Source organism: Staurois parvus, unplaced genomic scaffold (assembly GCF_062004578.1).
Source record: "Staurois parvus isolate SC_StPar_1 unplaced genomic scaffold, SC_StPar_1.0 ptg000471l, whole genome shotgun sequence".
In the NCBI taxonomy this organism is placed as follows: Eukaryota; Metazoa; Chordata; class Amphibia; order Anura; family Ranidae; genus Staurois; species Staurois parvus.
The window spans coordinates 929,459-957,020 of NW_028318267.1; the positions used below are offsets into that span (position 1 = coordinate 929,459).

The following is a 27,562-nucleotide window of genomic DNA, read 5'->3' on the forward strand; positions in this document are numbered from 1 at the left end:
TGTGTGCATTGCTGTAATTGTCAAATCTTTCCTCCCTTTGATATTTCCAGTCGCCTGTCTTTTTAATTTAACTATGACCAGCGGTTGTGCTAAGTATTTAGCCCCTTTTCTTCCATTGGGGATAACTGCAATGTAATTTTTTGCATATGTGGGTGGGTCTTAATCCACTATAAATAGAAGGTTGAAATGCAGGAATCCCATTGGTCCTGACGAAGCTGAGTGAGATACGCCCATCGGCGAAACGCGTTGACATCATACGTCAGATACGTCACTTCCGGTCATGCGCACTAGGTGGAACGCACGCTGACCTACAAGGAGGTAACCATCTTCACATGCCATGAGGCATACTTAGGCGGCACAGGCGCCATGGAGAGGTCGGAACCCGCGGTATGTCGGCTGATGTTAGCGGTGGTTCCTTGGTTCCATACAGCAGTACTTATGAAGGATATCCTTTTCGTTCTTACTACCCATTGCACAGGTGGTGAGTGGACTGTTACAGGACATTAGATTAAAGGTCCCTTGTGACCTATATGGCATAAACGTCTATTATCGAGTGAAAGCTCTTACAGTGACTTCCCTCATATTGTTTGTCTTACTACAGGATGGGGACATTATGGTGCCTTATATAGGAAACAAGGCATGCCACATATATTTCAACGGGCGGAGGAGCCGCTGGGCCTTATCTTGTTTTCAACAAAAAGTGGTGTGTAGTCCACATGCTGTGGTGAAGAAATCACTTGAAGCAGTGTTCTGCTACTTGCATCTGTTTCTCCATCCAGGCAACAACTGGGGCGTTATTTATATCTAAAAGTCCTAAGAATCAGTCACTTATATTACAGATGAATGGGCCCCAACCACATGTGCCGGCATGGGACTGTACTGCATTTTATTTGTGATATCCTTTTTGCTGCCTAACATAGGCTTATGGTTATGCCTCTCTTTTGACGCACACTGTGCTCGCTGCATTCTATACATGTGATATTTCATACCTTTGGTATCATTTTTGGGAATTCCCCTCTATGGGATAGAACCTATTTGGTTATGACACATGTCTTTATATTTATTACATGTGACACTATATACCTATGGTATAATTTTTGTGTACACCTCCTTTGGGAAGTGTTAACCTATGTGCCAGTGCTACAAGGACTTTAGACTTTAGTGGTCATTGTCTTTGCAGCACATCTATCCAGACCGGTCTTGGTGTTATTTTATATGGTTTTAGGTCTGTGTGTATTGTCTCATACTGAGGTGATGGTAAACCAGGGCGATTGCCCATATGTCAAATATTTATATGTAATAAAGCATAATTTTTGGAAATTTTTCTGAGTATCACATTCTGTTCATAATGTAGCCGCTTTCTGTGAATTCCTTTTCACAAACCCTTCTTTTTTGTATGCCTCTTTGGGCTACTGAATGGAAGCCATATATTGGGTGATACAGTAATTTATTTTGTAACCTCCAAAAAAACTATCTTTAGTCAATAGGTCAACCTCCACCTGCCTACAACTGAAGCATCATCTGATGAAGGGGGTGTCTGATAGGCAGAACAGCAGTGCAGCCCCCCTTGGTAAACTGATAGGAAGGCCCTGTCCCAACTCTTTAGAGTTCCTAAATAGAGGAACTAGGCGTGACATCCCTGCACTGTTCTTCCTAGACCAGAACCTCTCTTTAGTGCTAAATGCCTTGTCCCAAGTCAGTGGGGATCTTGTTTCTACACTATCCACTTCACAAATGTGCACCGACCGCAGTCGGACAATGCTGTTTTATTACTACTGCCATCACTAAAGGTGGCCGAAGCCGAATGCTCCCCCCGATGACACCTAGAGAGACTTCAGAGGACCAAAGCTCCTGTCAAACTCAATTCCCTTCTGCATAGTGGCCAGCTGAACAGTGCCACCTACAGCAGGGAGTATAAACTGCACCTGCCTACATGCTTACAAAAAGTAGTATAAAAACAAAACAGCTTTACAGCATGTGTGGCAGCACCCAAATATTGCAGAGTTCCCCTTTAATTGCTAACACTTCTAGCAGCCTCTGTTTGTAAAAGCAAGGTCACCAGCTCACTTCCCCCATCCCTTATTTTCTGTGTAGTAATGTGTTCCAGCTTGTAGCTGGTATCCTTATCTGCAGCTGGCATTCAAGGCTATATACTGCAGTTTAGAAAGCCTTTTGGATGTACAGAAAGGGAAAGAGGAAAAATATTCATTGTGACTTCATTGTTAATATGTATACTCTGTGAGATGTTTTTGAAGCCACTTAGCTTTGCGGACATGAGTCTGGCTAAGTCTCAACCAGCGCTGGTTAAATAAAAGGTTTGTTTTCCTCACGTTCGTGTCTGGAGTTTACCTGATATCCCCAAAGTTGCCGCTACACATGGAGACACTTGCTTCACAGAGTGGCCATGGCAGATTTTTTTAATGTATATTTTGGCTGGAGTTCCTCTTTAATTTGGAAGGATACATTAACATTTCAGAAAACATGACTAGAGAACTTTGACTTCAAAACAGCAAGAGAAAGTTTGCCTTTCTTTGCTCCTTATTTTCTTCTGTGCTGGCAGTCTGTTCTGAACGGCAGCCAAAGGAAACAGTATTGTGTCCTGTGATGTCTGAGCTCTTTACAGCATGTGACTGGGGACTTATTGACACAACTGCAACAACAGAATTTCATTTTCTAGCGGAAGGGTTTATTCGCTGAGAGCGGCATTCATAAACATTTGGACTATTGGGTCCAGTAACAATACAGATCCGTGGTTGTGAAGATTTCAAAGTATCGCATTCATGAAATGCTAATAGAAAACATTCTCTTTTCTTCCCTTCAGTTCTATTCTTACTTTTACACATTTTCAGGAGAGGGGCAGAGATAGGTTAAAGGAAAGAGGCCTTTATATCCAGAGAAAAGCTGGGTTCATTAAGACAAATCCGAGGCGATGTAAAAATGTCTTTTTGGCCCATGTGTATTCACTGAGCAATTTCACTCAAAGATATGTACTGGGAGCTGAAGGTCATATTTGTATAACAGAGCTACCGGTTTTAAAAGATACTAGGCGCTATACAGACCAACATGGAGCAATATGGTCCTTTTCGTACTTTACTAGTGCTTATGCAGGTACAAGTTTGCTTTACACAGAGTAGCCATTCTCAACCCTAGGGTTCCTCCAGAAATTGATAGGGGTCCGTTGAGCTGTGTTTTATTGGCCTTCCATTTGATGGTGCCTGCATAGTTCAGGGGGTCAACGCCATTTGGCAGAGCCAGTGTCTAGGTTGCATTTAGCTGTCTAGTTTGCAATCTGACCACCCCTGTAAGGTGGTATTTTTTCTGCTGACCACCAATGTAAAGTGCTTTTTTTTTGGTTTTAGAAATGGTTTCCAAAGATCTGAAAATGATTTTAAGCGTTCTTTAAGAATGGCTGATAAAGAGGATGTAGTTCTAAACTCTGGTTCTGAAAATGTTAGTTGCCTAGATCTCATCTACTGGATTCATTATTTTTTAGTTTAGTAAACAAGACCACATATGCAGATCAAAATTGTAACTTTCATGTCATTTCATGTATGAAAAGTGTGGACTTTATAAGTGTTAGAAATTCTGTATATAGCCCTACTGAGTACATAGTTCATAGTCCCCATGTGCTTTTCTACTTCACTGCAACAAGGAAAACAGGAAGCTTTAGTCATAAAAAAAAGACAGTGTATTACCATAGATGCAGCTACAAACTTATAAATACTGCCATCTACTGGTTGAAGAATATATCTCTACTGAATACTGATGTGGTTGTTGCACAAAATACATGAACACTGTGTTCCAAGATCCCCACTCAACAACTACTCCTTATAATTAGTCCCATTTGGGATCTCAGCTCTATAAATCTGTGTCTTGTTACCATGAGCTAGGTCTGAAAGTGTCCATGTATGCAGTTTACTAAGAGATATCATCTCTTCATCAGCAGCCTTGATCCACTTTTGTTCCTCTTTGCATCTCATCCCATGAATCTGGCTCTAGTTTTAATGTTACACGAGCAACATAAGACAGACGTTTGGCTAGGATGCCTTTATAGCTTCTGGTGGATTTCCTGCTTGAAGCCTCTTGTGGCCTGGTTTCTTCTTTTACAGTATTTGGATTGTCTGTTAATTTCCATTTCTGTGTCACTTTATTGCTTATTTTCATGTGAAACTAATATGGAATTTCCCTCAGTTTGAAGCGTTTGTGTTAGTTCATGAAATTTTGAACACTGAAGTTTCATCAACAATTACACTTCTACTGATGGTTACCTTGATTGCATCTTGCTGTAGAATTCTGTATCCTTTTTGAGATTCACTGTACCCCACAAGTACACCTTGTTTTTGTGCAAGCATCCCATTTTGTACATTATTCTTTTGAAATGTGCACATAGGCTTTGCCTCCAAAAATTTTTAGATGGTTCAAATTCGGGGCCTTTCTGTTCACAGTTCATATGGAGTTTTCTCAGTTGATTTTCCTGGTAGTCGATTTTGGTGATACCATGCGGTCATAATTGCCTCTGTCAAGTATGTGGTTGGCATATCTACATCAAACAGTGTAGTTCTTTCACTCTCGCATAGAGTATGGTTCATTGTTTCTGCAACCCCATTCTGTACTATGTTGTATGTTACAGTAGTTTTAAAAAATATGGCATGCTTTGTGAGAATCGCCTGTGTGTTATCATCTGTATATTCAGTTCCATTGTCTGTGCGCAATACACTTGGCATTTTGCCAAATTTGTTGCTTACTTGAGCCAAATACTCTTCAAGTTTCTCTGGTACTTAATTTTTGCTGTGTAACAAATATAGTGTAGTATATCTGGAGTAAACATCTCTAAAAGTGAGAAAATACCTCTTCTTTCCTGGAGTGAATTATTCCATTGGACCACAAAGATCTGAATGAATTAAGTCCAGAGGTTTTTTTTTAGCTCTGCTGCTACTCTGCTTTGGAAAGGCTTTTCTTGTCATTTTTCCTTTTATACAGCTGGTGCATTTCATTGTTTGATCACAAGGACTAATTTTTATTCCACGTGCATAATCATTCTCAGTTAATTTTTTTTATTATGTCAAGATTTCTTTGCCTAACGTGCCTGTGCCATGTGTGAATGCAGTTTGAATGTTATTCTTCTTTGGCAATATTAACTGCCTCATTGCACTTTAGCTGATACAGTTCATCCGTAATTTTAGCCTTTGCAAGTAAGTTATCCCCTTTTGTGATGGCACTTCTACCATCTTGGAAGGTCACTACATTGCCTTGTTTTGTGAGTTTCTTCACTGACAAAAGATTAGTTTCAAGAGCAGGGACATACAGGACATTTTTCACAGGAATCTTTCTGGTTGACACTCTGAGAAATAGGACAATAAAGAAAACCGTCTCCTATTCCTTCTGATTCCATTATTTGTCCATTACCTGTGGTGAATTTTTTCTGTATTACTCTGTTCAAGGTAAATAAAGACATTTCTGTCATTTATCATGTGACTCGTAGCTCCTGAATCAACACACCATGCCTGAAAAGATGAGGTGCAACCATCCCTATTACTGCTTTATGGGTACAGATTGCTTGATGGTAAAGGTCATTCTGTGCACTAGAAACACCAAGACCTGCCACATGATCATTCAGTGCTTTTCTGGCACTAGAGGAAATTCAGGAACTGTGTTCCTTCAGGGATTCCCTAAATCAGTGGAAGTTTAAGAAGCTCTTGCAGAGAAGGACTTGTGCATAGCATCAGATGCATCAGTCAGATCTGGGTAACACTGTTCCTGTTCAAATGTGTGCCATGAGTGCCTTATTTGCTGATCAGGGTGATACTATTATTAGAAAACAGTGCTATAAGTCCATCCATGGCCTGAGGTGGGACTTCCAGTTGTGACTTCACTTTCACCATTTGGAGTGCATGCTGACTCCATAGCAGTACAGAGCAGCTGCGCTTCCAAAGGAAGTATCGGTAGGTCATTCTGGGTGCCAGGGGGACATTCATTTATGTGAGTGCACTAGTTTTTACTGTTACTGGGTGTTTTAATTTATAAACATGTTGTGCTATGCCTGTTTCTCTGGTTTGCTTTTTCTTTAAACATTATATCCGAATCTATCCCTGAGTTTCCTGGAGGCACTTTGAAAAGAAAAAAAAAGAGGCTGAGGAAGAGGAGACGAAAATAAGCATTTGAGAACATTGGTGACCTACTTATGAATAGTAAGTGGTCAATTCTTGCTGATGAGTGAGAACCCTGGTGGGAGAGTATGGAAGAGCACATTGTGATTATCCTAAGGGCACACAAAGCGCTTATCATTGGATGGAGTTATAATAGCACTTGTTTTGTTGCACAGTTTTTTTTATCAATTGCTGCACATGTTATTTGATTTATTGCATTTAACAAGATTTCATCCTGGAATTTTTATTGGTTCTGCAGTTTGTATTTTTAAGACACGCAGTAGAATTTTGGCTGTAGAGCACTGCTCCGATTTGGATTTATGATTGCTGCAAGACATGGCCAGAACTGGCTGAATTTTCAATATGGAATCTCCCAGTGGTGTTTCCAAAAAAAAGGAAACACTATAGTATTATTATATAGGATTTATATAGTGCCAACAGTTTGCGCAGAGCTTTACAACGAGGGCAGAAAGTACAGTTACAATACAATTTGATACAGGAGGAATCAGAAGGCCCTACTCATTAGAGCTTACAATCTAAAAAGGAGGATCAAGTGATACAAAAGGTAAAAACTATGGAGGATGAGCTGATGGAGAAAGTGAAAATTCAGTTGCTAGGTGGAGGTGGGATACTCTTCCATGAAGAGACGGATTTTCAGAGATTTCCTAAAAGTAAACAAAGTAGGAGCCAGTTGGATAGATTGAGGTAGGGAGTTACAGATAATGGGAGAGGCTCAGGAGAAGCCGTGGATGTGAGCATGGGAGGTGGCGACAAGGGAGATAGAGAACGGGATGTTTTATGTCAAAAGAAGTGGTTAGGCTCAGAAGTTTAGAAGTAGCAGGAGTGTTAAGGTTAACGGGGATGTTGAAGTCACCGAGAATAATTGTGGGAATTTCAGAAGAGCGAAAGTAAGGTAACCAGGCAGATAAATCATTGAGAAAGGTTGATACTGGTCGAGGAGGCAGATAGATCACAGAAATTCTTAAAGAAGCTTGAGAGAATAGATGAATACAGTGATCTATGATGTATTGAAGGGGGGATAGCTTATATAAAGGTAATCCAATGAAGAGGGAGTTGCTGTAATCAAGGCAAGAGGTGACCAGGGAGTGAATTAGAAGCTTTGTGGTGTCATTGGTTAAGAATGGGCAAATTTTGGAGATGTTGTGCAGCTTGAGGCAGCAAGCTTTGGAAAGTGATTGGATGTGGGTCCAAAAAGATAGTTCAGAGTCTAGGATTACACCTAGCACCCTGGCATGTGGGGACAGGTTGATGGTTTAGCCATCAATCGTGGCAGAGAAGTCAGAGGAAGGGGCACATGGGGAAGAAAATATGGGTTCTGTCTTGAATAGATTGCATTGAGGAAGCGGTGTAATATCTAGACTGATGCGTCTATTAGTAAATTAGAAATGCATGAAGAAACTGATGGAGTGAACTGAGGGGTAGAGTGATAGCTTTGGGTGTCATCAGGGTAGATATGGTATTGAAAGCCATGGAAGGTGGTTTATATCGAGAATAGGAGAGGTTCAAGAACACAACCTTGGGAGATCCCGACAGAAAAAGGAAGAGGATGTAGAATTGTGACAGTGAAGGTGCGGTGGGGTAGGTAGGGTGAGAAGCAATTAAGAATGCAGTTATGGAGACCAAAGGAATGGTGTTTTTTGAGGAGGTGGTGGTCAACTGAATCAAAGTGAGTTGGAAGATCCACAAGCAGGAGTACAGAATAGTGTACATTGGTTTAAGCCAGGGGTCTCCAAACTTTAAACAAAGGGTCATCATTGGTATCAGTGGGAGAAATAGTGCCCCATTGTTGGTATCAGTGCAAGGAATGGCACCCTATTATTGGTATTCAAGGGAGGAATGGTGTCCCATCATTAATGTCAGTGGAAGGATTTGTGCCCCATTATTAGGGTCAGTAAAAGGAATGCTACCCCATCATTGCTGTCAGTGGCAGGAATGATGTCCCATCATTAGTGTTGGTAGGAGGAATGGTACCCCATCATTAGTCGTGGTGTGAGGAATGGTGCCCCATCATTAGTGGTGGCGGGAGGAATGGTGCCCCATCATTGGTGACGGTAGACGTAATGGTGTTCCAAGGGCCAGATAAGGGCAAGCAAGGGTGCATATCCAGCCCGCGAGCCACAGTTTGGAGACCACTCGTTTACGTTGTTAGTAAATGGTTTGTGAGTTAAGGAGAGCAGTTTCTGTGGGCTGTTGAGTATGAAATCCAGACTAAAGGGGATCAAGAAGGTTATTCTTAGTGATGGTAGCTCAGTTGGTTGTGGACCAGGCTTTCAAGGAGTATATAAATTAAAATAAATCCACCCTTCACTTCACATCTCCCATTCTTCAGGAATGGAGCTTACTCACAGCCTAATCTCTACCCAGCCACCATAAGCAAATATACTGAAGGACTTGCAAAGTTCAGACCTTGAAAGCGTCTAAAACTGTCTCTGAAATATAAAATATACATCATTTTACTTTTACGTGAAACAAAACCTTCCCCAAATATTTTGATGTATTATGGAGACACACCCAGACATTCCGAGAACATTCCACATACATTCCACATTGTCCGCAAAATGATTTTGTGCCAAGTAGTAAAAGTGCAAAATCTTTGGTTTCTTTGTGGATTTAGGCCCTCTCAGTAAAGTAGTTCTGTTTTAATAAGCTGAAGTTTTGTATGCAGACTGACCTCCAGCTAACGATAATTGTCCAGCTCTCATTAAGATCAGCAAAGCTGTATGAGTTATAAAGTGCAATACTGGGAAAACAGAGGGTGGTTGACAAAGCCATATAAATTTAAATAAACAAGAAGCTATACTTTGTTGATTCACTTTTAAGCACCAGGCAAGGCACACAAAATAGTCTTTGTTATGCAAAGCAAATAGCTATTTATACATGTTTGTGTTTGGCTTTGAATACAAAGAGAAAAACAATGTTCAACAAAGTTTTAGTAGAATGTTTTTACCTTCCCCCTGTACTCTCCTCATACTCATCAGACACTGGCCAAATGCATTGGAACTTTATTAGGTTGGCATCCTTACAGAGGCATAGCTAGAACCTTCATGAACCCCTGGTGCAAGAAAAAGAAACCATGAAGGGCCTTCCTTGACCACCGGGGCACTTTTCATCGGTTTCGTGGTTCTTCCCTCAAAGTCAAGGGCCCTTCCCACTGATCCTTTACTCACTGGCCCTTTACTCACATTGCAGGGCCATTTATAAATCATGACAAGTCAAAACACTTTCATTTCAATGGGTGCCCTCTTATTCAACGCGACTTAAGTGGCAGCTACAAAAAAAAGGTCCCTGCACTTCTTTTCTGCAACTTTGGTGTGATTTGAGTGCCATAAACTGCAATGTCATAAACACAAAAGTTTCAAGCAAGTCCCAAGGAAATTGCAAGGAAATCACAAGTGACTTTGGGGTCACAGTGGGCCCCCCCATGGTGGCGGAACACCTGGTTGATGATGTCACCCTGACATCTTTAGCCACCTCCACACCATTAACATCAGTTTGCTCTCTCCTACCAAATGTGCTTCGAAGTCCACCATAGTAAACTAGCAAGTCAGTCATGCAGCCTGTGAGTGAAAGCCGATGCATGCCTGTAAAGGATGGGGTTGAGTCTCGGACACCCCTACTCATATTAACCCCAAGGGCCCATTCACACCAGATGCAGTTGGATGCATTTTTGACAGTGTTCCAACTGCATAGGCAGTCCAGAATGCAGGCTATTCTATGGGCATAGTTCAAGCCATTACAGTGCAGTGCAATGAAAAAAAAAGTACAGCAAGCTGCATTTATCCACACCGCAAACATGAGAAAACATGTAATGTATCGCAGTGCACATAATAGCAAAAAAAAGAATGAAGAAGAAAGTGACATCAAAGGACAAACATGAATGGAAAAACAAGTATCAACTGCATATAAACGTGCATAAAAATGGGCACCAAATAAATGCAAATGTTTATGAGAAAACACGCAGTAGACATGCAGTTTCTAGTGTGAATGGGCCTTAAAAGCCAAATTTAATCTCCTAATTCGTGACTATAGTACCAATCTAACCTTCAAACTAATTCCTAACACTAAGGGCCATTTTACACTTGCTTAGAGTGGGAGAGCAAGACTCAACACTAAGTGCCCGGTGCGATTTCAGATGCAATTTCCAAATTGAAATAGCACCTGAAATCGCATCTAATGAATGTGAATATCAGTGTCTTAACATGTGCGATTTGCTGCAGCGCAATTTCTAAAGTAGTTCTTGCATTACTTTTTCTGCAATTTTGTTGCAATTTCGCATAGAATATAATGGAAATCGCACTGAAAATCTTCACAAGTAGCAATAAATTCTTCAGAAATTGCACCTGAAATCTCGCTGAAATTGCACACAACTCTCATGATTTGAAATTGCACCAGTGTGACCGGTGAGTAAACCAACAAGCTTTGTTACCTACCTACAAATTGCAGGTAAAATCACAGAAAAAGAAGTTTCCTCTGGTTACTCCAGTTTGCTCCGCAACTCCAAAGACATGCTGGTAGGTTAATTGGCGCATGTTTAATTGGCCCTAGTATGTGTACGGATGAATGTGATTCAGGGGTTTTAGATTGTAAGCTTCTTGGGGGCAGGGACTGATGTGAATAAATAATAAATATGCAAACTGCTTAATACATTGATGGTACTATATAAGTACCTGTAATAAATATTGAAACTAAACAATTATTGTTATATATAAAACTGATTATAATCAGTTTTTTTTGTGTCCCCAGTACCTTTCCTAAGTGAATTACTAGAGAGCATATTGCTGGTACAATTTTTTTTTTCCAACTTAACAGCCACAGCTGAGGTCACGTTTTAACCCCCCCCCCCCTTCTTCTTCCCCAATCATAAGATACCTGCAAGCTGAGCAGTCATCCATTAGGGATATTCTCTTAGATCCACTGCCAGCACAATGACAGCCTTGCTGGCCGCTGGGAATACCTCCAATCTTTCCATCACAGTGATTTTTAGCGAAAATCTCTTACCGCAAAACAAATGATTTTCTGGAAGTTTTTTTTCTCCGGGTCTTTCAGGCCTTGACAGGTTACTTTCAATAGGCCACTGTCATGTCAGGTCGTCTTACATTTTCTCACAATGCCTCCTGCCAACCTAAAGTAATGTAAAATGGCAGAAGATGATGGGTCCTTTATGTGGCAAAATTAAATGTAAAATACAGAATGTTGTCCATTTTGCTGCTGGATGAAACATAAATGCACACAATCATTGTAGAAGCATTGCATGTCATATTTCCACTTGGACGAGTCTCACGGGCTTATTTGATAAAGCAAAGAAAAAATGCGGTAACACATAAAATGTAATCAAAATTCATTGTTTGCAGTTGAACTGCAGTAAAGGAAATCTATGTTATGCCTAAGGATTTATAAAGGCATCTTAGAGTATTAAAGTGGTGTAACAGAATGGCTATGCTGTGCGGTTTCTGGCATCTTGGTTTCTCTGCTATTTTTATCTACTTTTCTTAATACAGATCAATATGCCATAGCAAAAACAGGAAAACTATATTCTTAATTTCTTTATACAAGAAGGGTGAAGGCTACAAGAAGTTCAGCAAAGCTTTACTTATCATTCAGAATACTGAAGCAAAAGTGATACAAATTTTTAAGATGTAACTGCAACCATCTCACAGAGACGTCCAGCCTGTCCATAGTAGTTAACACCCCAACAGGACTCTGGAGTGATGAGACCAAGATAAATGTTTTTGGAACTGATGGCTTCAAAACTGTATGGCGTTGCAAAGGTGAGGAGTACAAAGAAAAATGCATGGTGCCTACAGTGAAACATGGTGGTGGCAGTGTCCTTCTGTGGGGTTGCATGAGTGCTGCTGGTGTCGGGGAGCTGCATTTCATTTATGGTATCATGAATTCACAGATGTACTGCTCTATATTGAAAGAGAGGATGCTACCATGACTCCATGCCCTTGGTTGTCGTGCACTTTTCCAACATGACAATGACCCAAAACACACATCTAAGGCCACTGGTGCATTTCTGAAGAAGAACAGGTCGAAAGGGATTCAGTGGCCAAGTATGTCTCCTGATCTGAACCCAATCGAACACCTATGGGGAATTCTGAAGAGAAAAGTTGAGCATCACTCTCCATCCAGCATCCAGGCTCTAAAAGAGGTCGTTCTTGAAGAATGGAAAAAGATCGATGTTCCATGCCTAGAAGACTTGGTGCTATCCTTACAAATCATGGAGGTCATACAAAATACTAGATATAGTAGTTTTTGTTGTGTGGTGTATTCATTTTTGCATCAATTAATTTGAGTAAAACTGAAGATTGTGTACTCTAAGTTATATTATTAATCTTACTTTCATGTAATGAGCTAAACAAATGTTCTGTAAAACTCAGTTTTGTCAAAATTGTGGAAATTGTTCTTGTGTTTCTTTGAGATATTGATTAAAATCCTACTTTTCAAAGGGGTGTACTCATTTATGCTGAGCACTGTAAATATATATATATATACAGTCATGGCCGAAATTGTTGGCACCCTTGATATTTTTCCTGAAAATCAAGTATTTCACACAAAAAAGGTATTGCATTAACACATGTTTTGCTATACACATGTTTATTCCCTTTGTATGTATTGGAACAAATATAAAACAGAGGCAGAAAAGCAAATATGACATAATGTCACACAAAACCCCAAAAATGGGCTGGACAAAAGTATTGGCACCCTTAACTTAATATTTGGTTGCACACCCTTTGGAAAACATAACTGAAATCAGTCGCTTCCTATAACCATCAATAAGCTTCTGACACCTCTCACCCGGAATTTTGGACCACTCTTCCTTTGCAAACAGCTCCAGGTCTCTCTTATTGGAAGGACACCTTTTCCCAACAGCAATTTTAAGATCTCTCCACAGGTGTTCAATGGGATTTAGATCTGGGCTCATTGCTGGCCACTTCAGAACTCTCCAGCGCTTCTTTGCCATCCATTTCTGAGTGCTTTTTGACGTATGTTTGGGGTCATTGTCCTGCTGGAAGACCCAGGATCTTGGACGCAAACCCAGCTTTCTGACACTGGGCCCTACAGTGCGACCCAAAATCCTTTGGTAATCCTCAGATTTCATGATGCCTTGCACACAGTCAAGGCACCCAGTGCCAGAGGCAGCAAAACAACCCCAAAACATCATTGAACCTCCACCATATTTTACCGTAGGTACTGTGTTTTGTTCTTTGTAGGCCTCATTCCGTTTTCGGTAAACAGTAGAATGATGTGCTTTACCGAAAAGCTCTATCTTGGTCTCATCTGTCCACAAGACGTTTTCCCAGAAGGCTTTTGGCTTACTCAAGTACATTTTGGCAAACTGTAGTCTTGCTTTTTTATGTCTCTGTGTCAGCAGTGGGGTCCTCCTGGGTCTCCTGCCATAGCGTTTCATTTCATTTAAATGTCGACGGATAGTTCGCGCTGACACTGATGCTCCCTGAGCCTGCAGGACAGCTTGAATGTCTTTGGAACATGTTTGGGGCTGCTTATCCACCATCCGGACTATTCTGCGTTGCAATCTTTCATCAATTTTCCTCATCCGTCCACGACCAGGGAGATTAGCTACAGTGCCATGGGTTGCAAACTTCTTGATAATGTTGCGCACTGTGGACAAAGGCAAATCTAGTTCTCTGGAGATGGACTTGTAACCTTGAGATTGTTGATATTTTGCCACAATTTTGGTTCTCAGGTCCTCAGACAGTTCTCGTCTCCTCTTTCTGTTGTCCATGCTTAGTGTGGCACAGACAGACACACAATGCAAAGGTTAAGTGAACGTCTCTCCTTTTTATCTGCTTTCAGGTGTGATTTCTATATTGCCCACACCTGTTACTTGCCCCAGGTGAGTTTACAGGAGCATCACATGCTTGTAACATTCTTATTTATCCGCAGTTGTGAAAGGGTGCCAATACTTTTGTCCAGCCCATTTTTGGAGGTTTGTGTGACATTATGTCGAATTTGCTTTCTTTCCTCCCTTTTTTTGTTTTGTCCCAATACACACAAAGGGAATAAACATGTGTATAGCAAAACATGTGTTAATGCAATACGTTTCGTGAGAAATACATGATTTCCTGGAGAAATATCAAGGGTGCCAACAATTTCGGCCATGACTGTATATATATATATATACATACAGAGAGAGAGAAAGAGAGAGAGAGAGAGAGAGAGAGAGAGAGAGAGAGAGAGAGAGAGTGAGTGTGTATGTGTCTAGGGGATTGTTCATATGGGTAAATAAGGGTTGGTAAAAGCAGACAGTTGATTTGCGTTTTTACCATCCCCCAACCACCCAAATAAACACGAAGATGCAAAAATAAATGACGTCATGTTTGGTAGGTGGTGCCACCTGCGAATGGGACCTATTCAAACGATGAGTTGCAACCGCCGTGTTGGGGTGTAGTAAGTTGGCATTTTCAGCATTAAAACAGACTGTGAGAAGGCAACATATTACCTGCTCATCTCTTGTCACCTGTCAAACTGCCTTTGAAATGCAATTCAAGAGAGAACACTTTTCAAAGGTACAGCAATGATAGCCACACCTCTGAACAAGCCCTAAGTGTCGTCTGTGGTTACTCTGCACTGCACCATACATAGAAATATGGCCTTGATTTGCTCATTACATACACAGTGTGCAAATGTTACCATGACCTCTCCTACTACTAAACCGTTTACCTTTTCTATTTGGTCAACAGAAGAGTTCTTTTGTTATGAAATATGGCTGTTTTGTCCTAAAGGCTGAGACTGTCAGTCTCTGAGATCATAAATATTTCTCTAGGCCAGCCTTTTTCAAACTTGTTAACATGGAGGAACCCTTGAAATACCTTTCTGATCTCCGGGAACCCCTGCTAATAATTACTATATGTACAACTCATGATACATTAGTGTGATGGTCAGTTGGAAGAATGCTTCTTACACTGGTGATCAATGGGAAGAATGCTCCTTACATTTCTGGTTATTGAGAAGAATGTTCCTTACATTACTGGTCAATAGAAATAATCTCCCTTTTACAAAATCCCAACAAGCTTTCACCTGCTACAAATCTGCCTTCCGCACCTACACCTCCTCCCTCCACGCAGCCAAACAAGCCTACTTCCTGACCCTCATCAAGGCCCTCTCCTCCAATCCTCGCCGACTCTTCTCCACCTTCAACTCTCTACTCTCTCCACCCCCACCTCCACCCAGCACCTCACTCACCGCCCTTGAGATTGCCAATCACTTCAAAAACAAGATTGACACAATTCGCAAGGACATTGCCGCAACTCACACGCCCTCTCAACCTGTCCCCTCTCACACAGCTACCCCCTCATCCCCCCTCCCCCTCGACATTACCCGCAGGGACTTCGTCACTGCTCAAACTCCCTCCAACCCCGTTCCCCCTCACTCAGCTACCCCCTCATCACCCCTCTCCCACGGCCCCACCACTGCTCTGACCTCCACTCCCACCCCACCCTACATTCCTCATACTGAAGCTCCCCCAACACTCCACGCCTTTGACCTTACTACCATCGAGGAAGTCTCCAAGATCCTCTCTGATGCCCGCCTCACCACCTGCCCCCTCGACCCTATCCCCTCACAATTCCTACGACCTCCCTCCCCCTCCATCCTACGCTCCCTCACCCACATCTTTAATCTCTCCCTCTCCTCCGGCACTTTCCCCTCCCCACTGAAGCATGCACACATCACCCCCATACTTAAAAAGCCCTCCCTGGACCCCAATGACCCGAACAACCTCAGACCCATCTCCCTGCTCCCACTTACATCTAAACTCCTCGAGCGTCTCGTCTACACCCGCCTATGCTCTCACCTCAACGACAACAACCTCCTCGATCCCCTACAGTCTGGCTTCCGCCCCCTACACTCCACCGAAACCGCCTTACTCAAACTCTCCAACGACCTTCTAACCGCCAAAGCTAATGGCCACTATTCAGTGCTCCTACTCCTTGACCTCTCTGCGGCCTTCGACACAGTTGACCACCCCCTCCTCCTCAAAATACTACACTCCCTCGGCCTCAAAGATTCTGCTCTCTCCTGGCTCTCATCCTACCTGTCACAACGCTCTTTCAGCGTTACCTATAATGCTACCACCTCCCCCTCACTCCCCCTCTCTGTTGGGGTCCCTCAAGGCTCTGTCCTTGGGCCCCTTCTCTTCTCCATCTACACCTCCTCCCTTGGCCAACTCATACACTCTCACGGCTTCAACTACCACCTCTATGCCGACGACACACAAATCTATCTCTCAACCCCCCACCTCACCCCCTCGGTCTCTGCCCAAATCACACACCTACTGAGCGACATATCAGATTGGATGTCGCTCCACTTCCTTAAACTGAATCTCTCCAAAACCGAGCTCCTTGTCTTCCCCCCAGCCCGAACCCCACCCCCCATTGACTTCTACATCACATCCAACAACGCCAATATCAAACCCGCTCTGCAGGCCAGAGTACTTGGTGTCATTCTGGACTCCAACCTATCCTTCCAGCCCCAAGTCCAATCTTTAACAAACTCGTGCAGACTCCACCTCCGCAACATCGCCAAAATCCGCACGTTCCTAACCCCAGAAACCACTAAACAGCTCATCCACTCCCTCATCATATCACGACTCGACTACTGCAACTCCCTCCTCACTGGCCTGCCTCGCCGCTGGCTATCCCCGCTTCAGTCGATCCTGAATACGGCTGCCAGACTCATTCACCTTTCCAACCGCTCCATTTCCGCCACCCCCCTCTGCCAATCCCTCCACTGGCTTCCGATTGCGCAACGGATCAAATTTAAAATCCTAACACTGACGTACAAAGCTGTCCACCATACTGCCCCGAACTACATCACTGACCTAATATCCAAGTACCGCCCAGCACGCACACTCCGCTCCTCACAAGACCTCCTTCTCTCTAGTTCCCTGGTCTCCTCCTCCCATGCCCGCCTCCAGGACTTCTCCAGGGTGTCACCCATCCTCTGGAACTCCCTGCCCCAACCCATCAGATTATCACCTACTCTCCTCTCCTTTAGGCGCACCCTGAAAACCCATCTCTTCAGGGAAGCCTACCTCATCCCCTGCTAACTTGCTGACCTCCTCCACTCTTCCTACCACTCCATCCCCCACAGCTATCTCCTCCTGTACCACTGCCCCATCCCTTCTAGATTGTAAGCTCGAAAGAGCAGGGCCCTCGATCCCCTCATGTTTTGCATTGTATTGGTATTGTTCTGTCACATGTTCTGTCCCCCTTTGTAATGTACAGCGCTGAGTGAACTATTGGCGCTTTATAAATACTGTATAATAATAATAATAATAATAATACAGATAGTGAGAAAAAAATACTGGTGAGACAAGTGAACTGCTCCAGGTGAGTGCCATGGATGTACGGCCCCTCCACATACACATCGGTGCTGGCCCAATCCGTGATTGCAGGTACAATGTCAAGACACAAAGGTTGGCCGCACAAGCAACGATGTAGCAAATAAAATCCTTTATTGGAATCCTTCACAAACCATGTGGTAAGAACATTACAGCTCCAAGACTGGACAGAGAAACAGTAGATGCATTTCACATGAACACGTGCTTAGTCATTACTGATTTTCATTTGTCAAAAGCAGCTTTAAATAGCATGTGACAGCTGATTGCAATTAGCAATTTAGCTTGGCTCAGAAATATTTCCAGTTATTGAGAAGAATGTTCCTTACATTGCTGGTCAGTGGGAACTTATCTGAGAGGCAGAAATTTCTCCTTGCTCAAGGAACCCCAACAACCTGTGGAGGAACCATAGGGCTTGTATGCCTTCAGAACTTCTGGTTGACGCAACTAGAGCAAGCATGTGGCAAATAAAAGTTTAAATAAAATCATAATTCCTCATCTCTGTTATGGTTCAGGTCAATGATTCAAAACTATAGGTGACCAGAATATTATAATGACATCCATGCAATTAACATTTTCAAAAGGAGCTCAGAAATGGCGGCTTACATATTTCTCCCATACCAGCTTTCCATTAACTTCATATGCTGCATGAACTGTCCCTTGTTGTTAATTAGTCCAATAATAGATGATCAATATCTATTTGAACAAGGTCATATGAATGCATGATACATAATGGAGCTAGTGATGTCACTTAGGAGGGTTCCAGTATGGTTGTATCATTCCAAAACCTGTAAAAAAATTCTCCAGCACAGCAAATGTGTCTGTCTTTGTGGGCCAGTTACACACAAAACAGTTATCTGTGTCTCTGTCTGCCAAACGCAGGTACCTGAACAATGATCTATGGAAAAAGAAAGTCAAGCATTCAGATCTTGATCATTTACCCATTTATAGCCAAGCTGCTTGGGACCCCTTTATGTAGGGGACCCCTCTCTCCAGCAGTTCTTGAGATTACAATAGAACTTGGGCAGCACAGTGGCTAAATGGTTAGCACTTCCGCCTGGCAGTACTAGGGTACTAGTTTGCATGTTCTCCCTGTGCCTCCAGTTTCCTCCGGTTACTCCGTTTTCCTCCCACACTCCAAAGACATGCTGGTAGGTTAATTGGCTCCTGTCTAAATTGGCTCTAGTATGTGTACGTATGAATGTAAGTTAGGGACCTTAGATTGTACGCCCCTTGAGGGTTAGGGACTGATGGGAATGTACAATATGTATATATGTAAAGTCCTGCGTAAATTGATGGCGCTATATAAACACCTGAAATAAATAAATAACTTGGAAAATTCTCACTAACTTGTAGAGTATTCAATATCTATGGTGCTCAAATGCAGCCCAGTCCATATTCAGAGTCCATTTTTGCCAATTTGGAAATCTGCAGAGTCCCTACATCATGTATTTAAATGAGAATGGATTTAAGGGGGGGTATATACACTTGTAGAATTTCCTTCACAATGTTTCATTTTTCATTCAAGAATGTTCATTCAATTTTCTATTAACTCAGAGGAGCAGGATGGCAAATTTTCCTGATTGAACAAATTTCTAACAGCATATTTGATCTTTGTTCGGTAAAGTCCATTAGTTCCAAAATCATAATCATGAACGCAAACGAAGCTTTGAACTACTTTCGAACGACATTTGTCGAACCATCGAATGTACTGAACATTTTCATTTGAATTTTCATTTAAAAATCTAATAATGTATAGCCAGCTATAGACTCACCCTATTCCTGGAAGAACGGAGGGAAATGAATGGGAGGCTTCATTAGCAATGGAGCAAACCACTTCAAAGTCACCCCCCTCATTTGTATACATTTGGTCTGGATTTTTGGGCCTCTCCCAGACAAAAAGTGTTGTCAAGTCTAAGCACTATTAGCTTCTGCATATTCCTTTTATAGCAATCTTCTGGGTTGGTTTACTAAAACTGGAGAGTGCAAAATCTGGTGCTCCAATGCATAGATACCAATCAGCTTCCAGTTTTTTTTGCAAAAAGCTTAATTGAACAAGCTGAAATTATAAGCTGATTAGCTACAAAGGACAGCTGAGCCAGATCAACTCCTTAGTGTCTTGTACCATATTAACCATCAATTAATGCACACGGTTTGAAGTTTAAAGTGGTAGTAAACTTAATTTTTTTTACCTACAGGTAAGCTTTATATTAATAGGTAAAATTAATATCCCTGAATGTGCACCGTTTAGAAGATATTCTAGTGAGCAGCAGCTGGTGACATTATCAGGGCATGCGCTCTGAATGAACAGCATACTGATGCCCTTCCTGCAGAGCTCTGTGTCGTGGCCACAGCCCGGGAACCCAGAAGGAAGACCGGGTTAAGATGGAAGCCTCTACAGCAGTGACAACGTGCCACTGGAGGGCTTTGTTTCAAGGTAAGTCTTTCATAATGTGCTAGTATGTAATGCATAGTAGCGCATTTTGCCATTACCTTACAGGGGGAAATGTTTCTGTTTTTTTTTTTTAACTTTACTAACACTTTAAGTGATACCCTTTATTGTCTACCTTAACTTAATAAAGTTGCAAGTTTTCCACACCTTACTTAAGCTGGCCATACATGGATCAAAATTCTTCCAGTTCAGCAGGGACCAGATCAGGGGCGGACTGACAACTCATGGGGCCCCAAGGCAATAGGGTATCATGGGGCCCCTGTGTCCTTGCCCAAACTAAAAAAAGCCTATGAAAAAGGTACCAGGGGCATCTCATGGGCCCCCTACTGACCCCGGGCCCTCGGGCAGTGCGCAAGTTTCCAAATGGTCAGTCCGCCCTTGGACCAGATGAATTTCAATCCACATATGGGTTAGCTGATTGTACACATGTCAATTTATTGATTGACTTTTGTACAACCAGCCTGTTGGGTTTTTCCTGAGCAAAAAGGTGCCCCTGGCTATAGCCAGCAACACCAATCATTGTATTCTGCCAGCGGGTAAGGCTCCCTGCCAGCATAACACAATAGCTCAAAGAAAGTGATTCCCCCATCTACATCGAATGTGTGGATGGGGAAACTGGGTCACTTTTTTATTCAACCCCTTGCTTGAACAAAAATAAATCATTCATGTATGGCCTGCATTGAATTCCTTTCTCAGGCATGATTTAATTGTATAATTCCTGAGGAAAGACCCTAAGAAAGATCCCTAAAACTTGCAACTTTATTAATTGAAAGTGATATTAAAGTTTTTTTTCTTTTTTTTTTAAATAAAAAACATGTTACGCTTACTAGGTCTGTGTAATGGTTTTGCACACAATATCCCCTAACCTCCTCTTCTCGGGTACTCCGCCAGTGGTCCAGGCCCCTCCCTCCTGCCTAGTGCCCCCATAGCAAGCAGCTCCCGAGCCACTGTTCTGTGGGTCCATTCACACACGGTGCGTAGCTCAGCCCCAGCTCTCACTTCATTGGCTCACTGGCTGTCGTTGACAGTAGAGGGAGCCAATGGCTCAGCCAATGAGGAGGAAGAGATCCGGGTGAGCCGAGGCTCTTGTGTACATTGCTGGATTGGCATATGGCTCAGGTAAGTTTTAGAGGGGTTGGGGGAACTGTTGAACACAGAATTTATTTTACCTTCATGCATAGAATGCATGAAGGTAAAAAACCTTGATCTTTCAAAATAAATTTAACTTGGCAAATAAAGGGCATTCCTAAACTTCCAAAATTTCTGCTTCTGTGTACAGATTAGTGGTAACATGACAGGTTTTTTTTTAACCACTTGCTGACTGCATAGCCTAGTTATATGGTGATGAAGTGGCACTCCTGCTCTGGATCATGTACCTAGTAGTTGGAGGTAGGGGGCATGCTCACGTCATTAAGCACAGCACAAGACAATCAGCGGGTGTCGGCTCATGGATGTCTGCCGACACCCGCTGATCAGTGAGAAGAATGAAGTATGTAAACAAAGCAGAGCTCTGTCCTGTCAGGGAAGATGTGCTGGATTTTGTTTCCCTGCTAACTCCAGCACATGCCTTAGTAAAAGCACTTAAAATTAAACACAAGAACATTGGTTAGGCACACAGTTAACCCTTTGATCGCTCTAGATGTTTACTCCTTTAACAGCCTGTGTCATTAGGATAGTGTCAGTGTATACTTTTAGCACTTTACTTATACTTTAGTGTCACTAGTTCCTACAAAGTGTCAGTTAGCTTCAGATTGTCCACCGCAATATTGCAGTCCCACTATAAGTTGCTGATCGCTGTCATTTTTGTGTATAAAAAAAAATAAAATAAAAATTGCAGTATACATACCATAGTTTGTAGATGCTATAACACTCACTTAAACCAATCAATGTATGCTGATTGGGATTTTTTACCAAAAATATGTAGCAGAATACATATTGGCCTTAATTTATAAAGAATTTTTTTATTGGATATGTTTTATAGCAGAAAGTAAAAAATATTGTTTGTTTTTCAAAATTTTAAGTTTTTTTTCATTAAAAAAAAACCCAGTGGTGATCAAATACCACTAAAACAAAGCTCTATTTGTCAGAAAAAATTATATAAATTTCATTTGTGTACAGCATTGTATGACATTGCACTTCTCAGTTAAAATAACGTAGTGCCAGAAAGCAAAAAAAGGCCTGGTCATGAAGGAGGGTAACTCTTCCGGAGGTCAAGTGGTTAACAGGACCAGCAGCTGCATTTCACCTGCATTGCTATATGTTGGGGAGGTTGGATAATGCAGCATAACCACAAAATGCAGCCATAATGGAACCCTTGAGTGTGAAGGGTCCCCAAAGCATTGCAGACAGCATTAAGTGGCTGAGAGAGGTGACAGCAGTAGCACAGAAAGACCCGAAGAAGACAGATATACACCTGTAGCGCCCCTCTTGTTAGCCAGGGGGACCTAGCTAGGTTAGAGGCTGGATAGCAGCCTGGTATGAGTCAGCCAGGGATGAGTCAGCCAAGTTAACTTTAGGTCAGAAGGAATGTGGAAATTAACTTTTTTAGGCACAGAAACGTGGTACACAAAAGGATAAAAATCAATGTTCCTTTATTAGATATCGCATCATCTCTAAAAAGTATCTTGTATAATATCATTGCACAAATTCACCCACAGCTGATATCCCATAACCCACGGACCAGTTAAGATAATAGCAAAAGATGGTAACAATATAGAAAATACCAACACAGTAATCCTTCAAAGGGGTAGGGGATAGGGGATATTCAGGCTGTGCAGGCAACGCCCGACATGTTTCGCGATGACCGTCGCTTCCTCAGGGGCTAGCAATATATCTAGGAAGAATAAATATGCTTAGACAATATAGATACACATAAAGGTTACAAAGCAACATAGTATATAAAATAGTAATGTTCACTTACAAAATAAACCAGTGTGCACTGGGCAATGATGACCTCCTTGGGATGCAAAGGGGGCAGATCCCCTCAGGTGGCAGACAAGAGGAGGGACCTCCAGAGGTCAGATATGGGGGTGCAAAAACTGGGCACAAGGCAGGCAAAGGACCCGTAGGGATCCTCAAAGGCAATAGATTTCCACATGTTAAATGGCAAAGCTAAAAGCTAGGAATAAAGGACCAGAAAAGGCCTAAAAGAGACATATAAATTGACTGAGAAAACATCCTTCTGAACAGGGGCAATTGCTAAAATATAGCCTTGCTTCCTAGATAATCTTTTACCTTGTAATATAGAACATGTCAGGCGTTGCCTGCACAGCCTGAATATCCCCTACCCCTTTGAAGGATTACTTTGTATGTATTTTCCATATTGTTACCATCTTTTGCTATTATCCTAACTGGTCGGTGGGTTATGGGATATCAGCTGTGGGCAAATTTGTGCAATGATATCATACAAAATACTTTTTTGAGATGATATGATGTCTACTAAAGGAACATTGATTTTATCTTTTTGTGTACTGAGTTTCTGTGTCTAAAAAGTCTATTTCCACATTCCTTCTTTCAATAGTCTATACTGGGATGTGGCACTTTTTTTTATCTATCGGGTGTGACCTCCTACCACCTGAGGGTCACCCCAACCCTTCAATATAACTTTAGGTCAGGGCTGAGGGTTCTTCAGGTCAGTTCCCTGATACCTCCCCCTGCTCTAGAAGCTTGAGAAGTTTCTAGAAGGCAGTGGGTGGGGGGCAAAGAGTAGGTGATATGCATACTCAGGGAACTCTGACTAATCCCTTATGCTACAGGCTTGGTATAGGGTCAGGGCAGCCCTTAAGTATGAGAGAGTCTGATCAGGAAGTGGTCAGTGTCGGGTAGAAGATGATGTGAGATGACTGGACTGTGGAGCCTGGGAGGGGGCAGAGGGAGGGACCTACCTGCAGGCAGAAGCTGGGAAGGAGGATCTCTCCCCTGAGAGAAGACAGCATGGGAAGCAGGGAAGGAGCCAGCCCAGCTTAAGGCCTGAAGGCAGCCATCAGCCCACATGCTTACAGAAGAGAACTGAGTGAGTAATCCTACACCCCCTGGGCCCTGGGTTGGATAAGGGGAGAGGGCAGTCAGGTGGCAAACCCAACTAGCTCCTCATCTGGGGCTGCTTTACTACAGTGGCAGTTTCTGGGTCCCCTTGTGCAGGGATTCCCTCAGGCAGCTGGGTAAAGAGGAATATTCATCTGGGGTCTAAGGAGGTACACCAGAAGGGCTGGAGAGCTCTTCAAGGAGAGACTGTTTGTCTATGGACTTGTACATAGTTGCTAAAGAGTTTGTCCTCAAGTTTATACAGTTCCTTGGGCATCCCATACAGCCCTCAACTCCATCTAAGTTCAATACCCTTTAATAAAACATAAACCACGCTCAAGAACTGTTTACTGACTCTGAGTGCAAATGTGGAAGAAAAATGCGCATTGCCTGGCTATGCAGGACTGTAGGGGGACCCAAAAACTCAGGGACTCCTAAGGGGTTAGTGCTACACACCTATAATGCAAATCTTTTCAAGTAGTGAAGGAGAGAACATTTAAATCTATTAAAAATTTCTCCCAGCAATAAAGTTTATCATCTTATCAGAATTCAATTTATCTGCTCGTCTATCTTTTCTCTTTCCATCTAAACAAACAGAAGAGTTTATTCAACATTTTGTTTGTTGTGAAATCACAGCTTTTTCAGCCGTCCAAATAATTGAATGCTCTTAAAACATTCTTGGAATTGATTAGGTTGTTCAGCGGTGTATTTGCTTCACAGGCTTTTTTTTTGATAAATGTGAGATAATTACATTTCCGACAAGCTCCCTCGAGATGAACGTGATGGTGTGCAGAAATCCTTCCTGTCTCTTTCCTGCGTCCACACCAAATTGTGTATCGGTAACCTTTACTGAAATGTCAGTCTCGCCAGCAGTTATCAGTGAGTAGAATAGGTCACTTAGAATCAGGTCCTCGTCATCTCTAGTGTGTTCAGTTTAACATCCAACATTTACTCAATACTGCTGGAATAAATCCAAAAAAGTTATAGGTAGTTATGATAAATGTATAATGGTTGTGTTTCCTTTATTTTTTGTCAGGACACACTGTAAAAAGCTAATTCTGTACAATAAATGGTCAAACATTTGTGAACACCTGGCCATAATACCTACACTAAATGAGCAAAAGCATCACTTCCAAATATTGAGTTAAGGTCTTTCCACTGAAGAGCACTATTAATGCTACGACACTCAAAGACAATTTGGAAAATTTTGACCTTCCACCCTTGTGGCAATAGTTTAGATAAGGCCCTTTTGTTTTCTAGCATGGCTTATATGGGGCACATAGACAGTTCCATAAAGACATGATCTAATGAGTTTTGTGTGGAGGAACTCAAGTGGTTTGTACAGATCTTTGACTTCAATCCTACTGAAGACCTTTGGGATTAATTGGAACACCAATTATGAGCCAGGTCTTCTCCTCTAACATCATACCTGACCATAAAAGTACTCTTTTGGCTGTAAGGGCACAAAGCCCCACAAACAAATTCCAAACCTTGTTATACAGTCAGGTCCATAAATATTGGGACATCGACACAATTCTAATATTTTTGGCTCTATACACCACCACAATGGATTTGAAATGAAACAAACAAGATGTGCTTCAACTGCAGACTGTCAGCTTTAATTTGAGGGTATTTACATCCAAATCAGGTGAACGGTGTAGGAATTACAACAGTTTGCATATGTGCCTCCCACTTGTTAAGGGACCAAAAGTAATGGGACAATTGGCTTTTCAGCTGTTCCATGACCAGGTGTGTGTTATTCCCTCATTATCCCAATTACAATGAGCAGGTCCAGAGTTCATTTCAAGTGTGCTATTTGCATTTGGAATCTGTTGCTGTCAACTCTCAAGATGATATCCAAAGAGCTCTCACTATCAGTAAAGCAAGCCATCATTAGGCTGAAAAAACAAAACAAACTCATCAGAGAGATAGCAAAAACATTAGGCGTGGCCAAAACAACTGTTTGGAATATTCTTAAAAAGAAGGAACGCACCGGTGAGCTCAGCAACACCAAAAGACCCGGAAGACCACGGAAAACAACTGTGGTGAATGACCAAAGAATTCTTTCCCTGGTGAAGAAAACACCCTTCACAACAGTTGGCCAGATCAAGAACACTCTCCAGGAGGTAGGTGTATGTGTGTCAATGTCAACAATCAAGAAGACTACACCAGAGTGAATACAGAGGGTTCACCACAAGATGTAAACCATTGGTGAGCCTCAAAAACAGGAAGGCCAGATTAGAGTTTGCCAAACGACATCTAAAAAAGCCTTCACAGTTCTGGAACAACATCCTATGGACAGATGAGACCAAGATCAACTTGTACCAGAGTGATGGGAAGAGAAGAGTATGGAGAAGGAAAGGAACTGCTCATGATCCTAAGCATACCACCTCATCAGTGAAGCATGGTGGTGGTAGTGTCATGGCGTGGGCATGTATGGCTGCCAATGGAACTGGTTCTCTTGTATTTATTGATGATGTGACTGCTGACAAAAGCAGCAGGATGAATTCTGAAATGTTTCGGGCAATATTATCTGCTCGTATTCAGCCAAATGCTTCAGAACTCATTGGTCGCTGCTTCACAGTGCAGATGGACAATGACCCAAAGCCTACTGCAAAAGCAACCAAAGAGTTTTTTACGGGAAAGAAGTGGAATGTTATGCAATGGCCAAGTCAATCACCTGACCTGAATCCAATTGAGCATGCATTTCACTTGCTGAAGACAACACTGAAGGGAAAATGCCCCAAGAACAAGCAGGAACTGAAGACAGTTGCAGTAGAGGCCTGGCAGAGCATCACCAGGGATGAAACCCAGCAACTGGTGATGTCTATGCGTTCCAGACTTCAGGCTGTAATTGACTGCAAAGGATTTGCAACCAAGTATTAAAAAGTGAAAGTTTGATTTATGATTTTTATTCTGTCCCATTACTTTTGGCCCCTTAACAAGTGGGAGGCACATATGCAAACTGTTGTAATTCCTACACCGTTCACCTGATTTGGATGTAAATACCCTCAAATTAAAGCTGACAGTCTACAGTTAAAGCACATCTTGTTTGTTTCATTTCAAATCCATTGTGGTTGTGTATAGAGCCAAAAATGTTAGAATTGTGTCGATGTCCCAATATTTATGGACCTGACAGTAGCTGCAAAGAAGGGCAAATTGCATATTGATGCCCACGGTTTTGGAATAGAAATTCCAACAAGCTTATATTGTTGTCATGGTAAAGTGTTGCAAGCTTTGGTTTATATACTGTGTTTACCTGTCCTCAGGACACAGGGAATAGGTAAAGTTTCCTCCCCACTTCTGAGTTCTCCCTTGTCCCCTACCCACCTTCAGTCACCTTAGTTTCACCCCCTAACCACCTACCAGTACCACCCCTTTTAGAAAATATCATTTTGTGGTGCTAAGTAATTTTTTATGGAATTTGTTAATGATAACAAGAAAAGCAGTAAAATAGATCCTCAGCAGGCAGCAATTATAGACTGACTAAGCAACAGTAGATCCCCCATAGAAACAATATACTCCCAACAACAAAATAACCCCAACAACAATAGATAC

The 27,562-nt window shown here is 42.1% G+C and overlaps 1 protein-coding gene across 4 annotated transcripts in view; it reads right to left on the bottom strand.

Annotated features, from left to right (window-relative positions):
• LOC149452461 (uncharacterized) overlaps nucleotides 1-27,562 on the bottom strand; it is a 247,627-nt gene that overhangs the window by 15,648 nt on the left and 204,417 nt on the right. Inside the window, exon 4 of one of the 4 annotated variants that reach the window (XR_016314860.1) lies at nucleotides 11,166-11,289. The exons of the other annotated variants lie outside the window; for them this stretch is intronic. The gene's annotated coding sequence lies outside the window, so the exon portion shown is untranslated. The remainder of the gene's footprint in view (nucleotides 1-11,165; nucleotides 11,290-27,562) is intronic. 4 annotated transcript variants of the gene reach the window in all.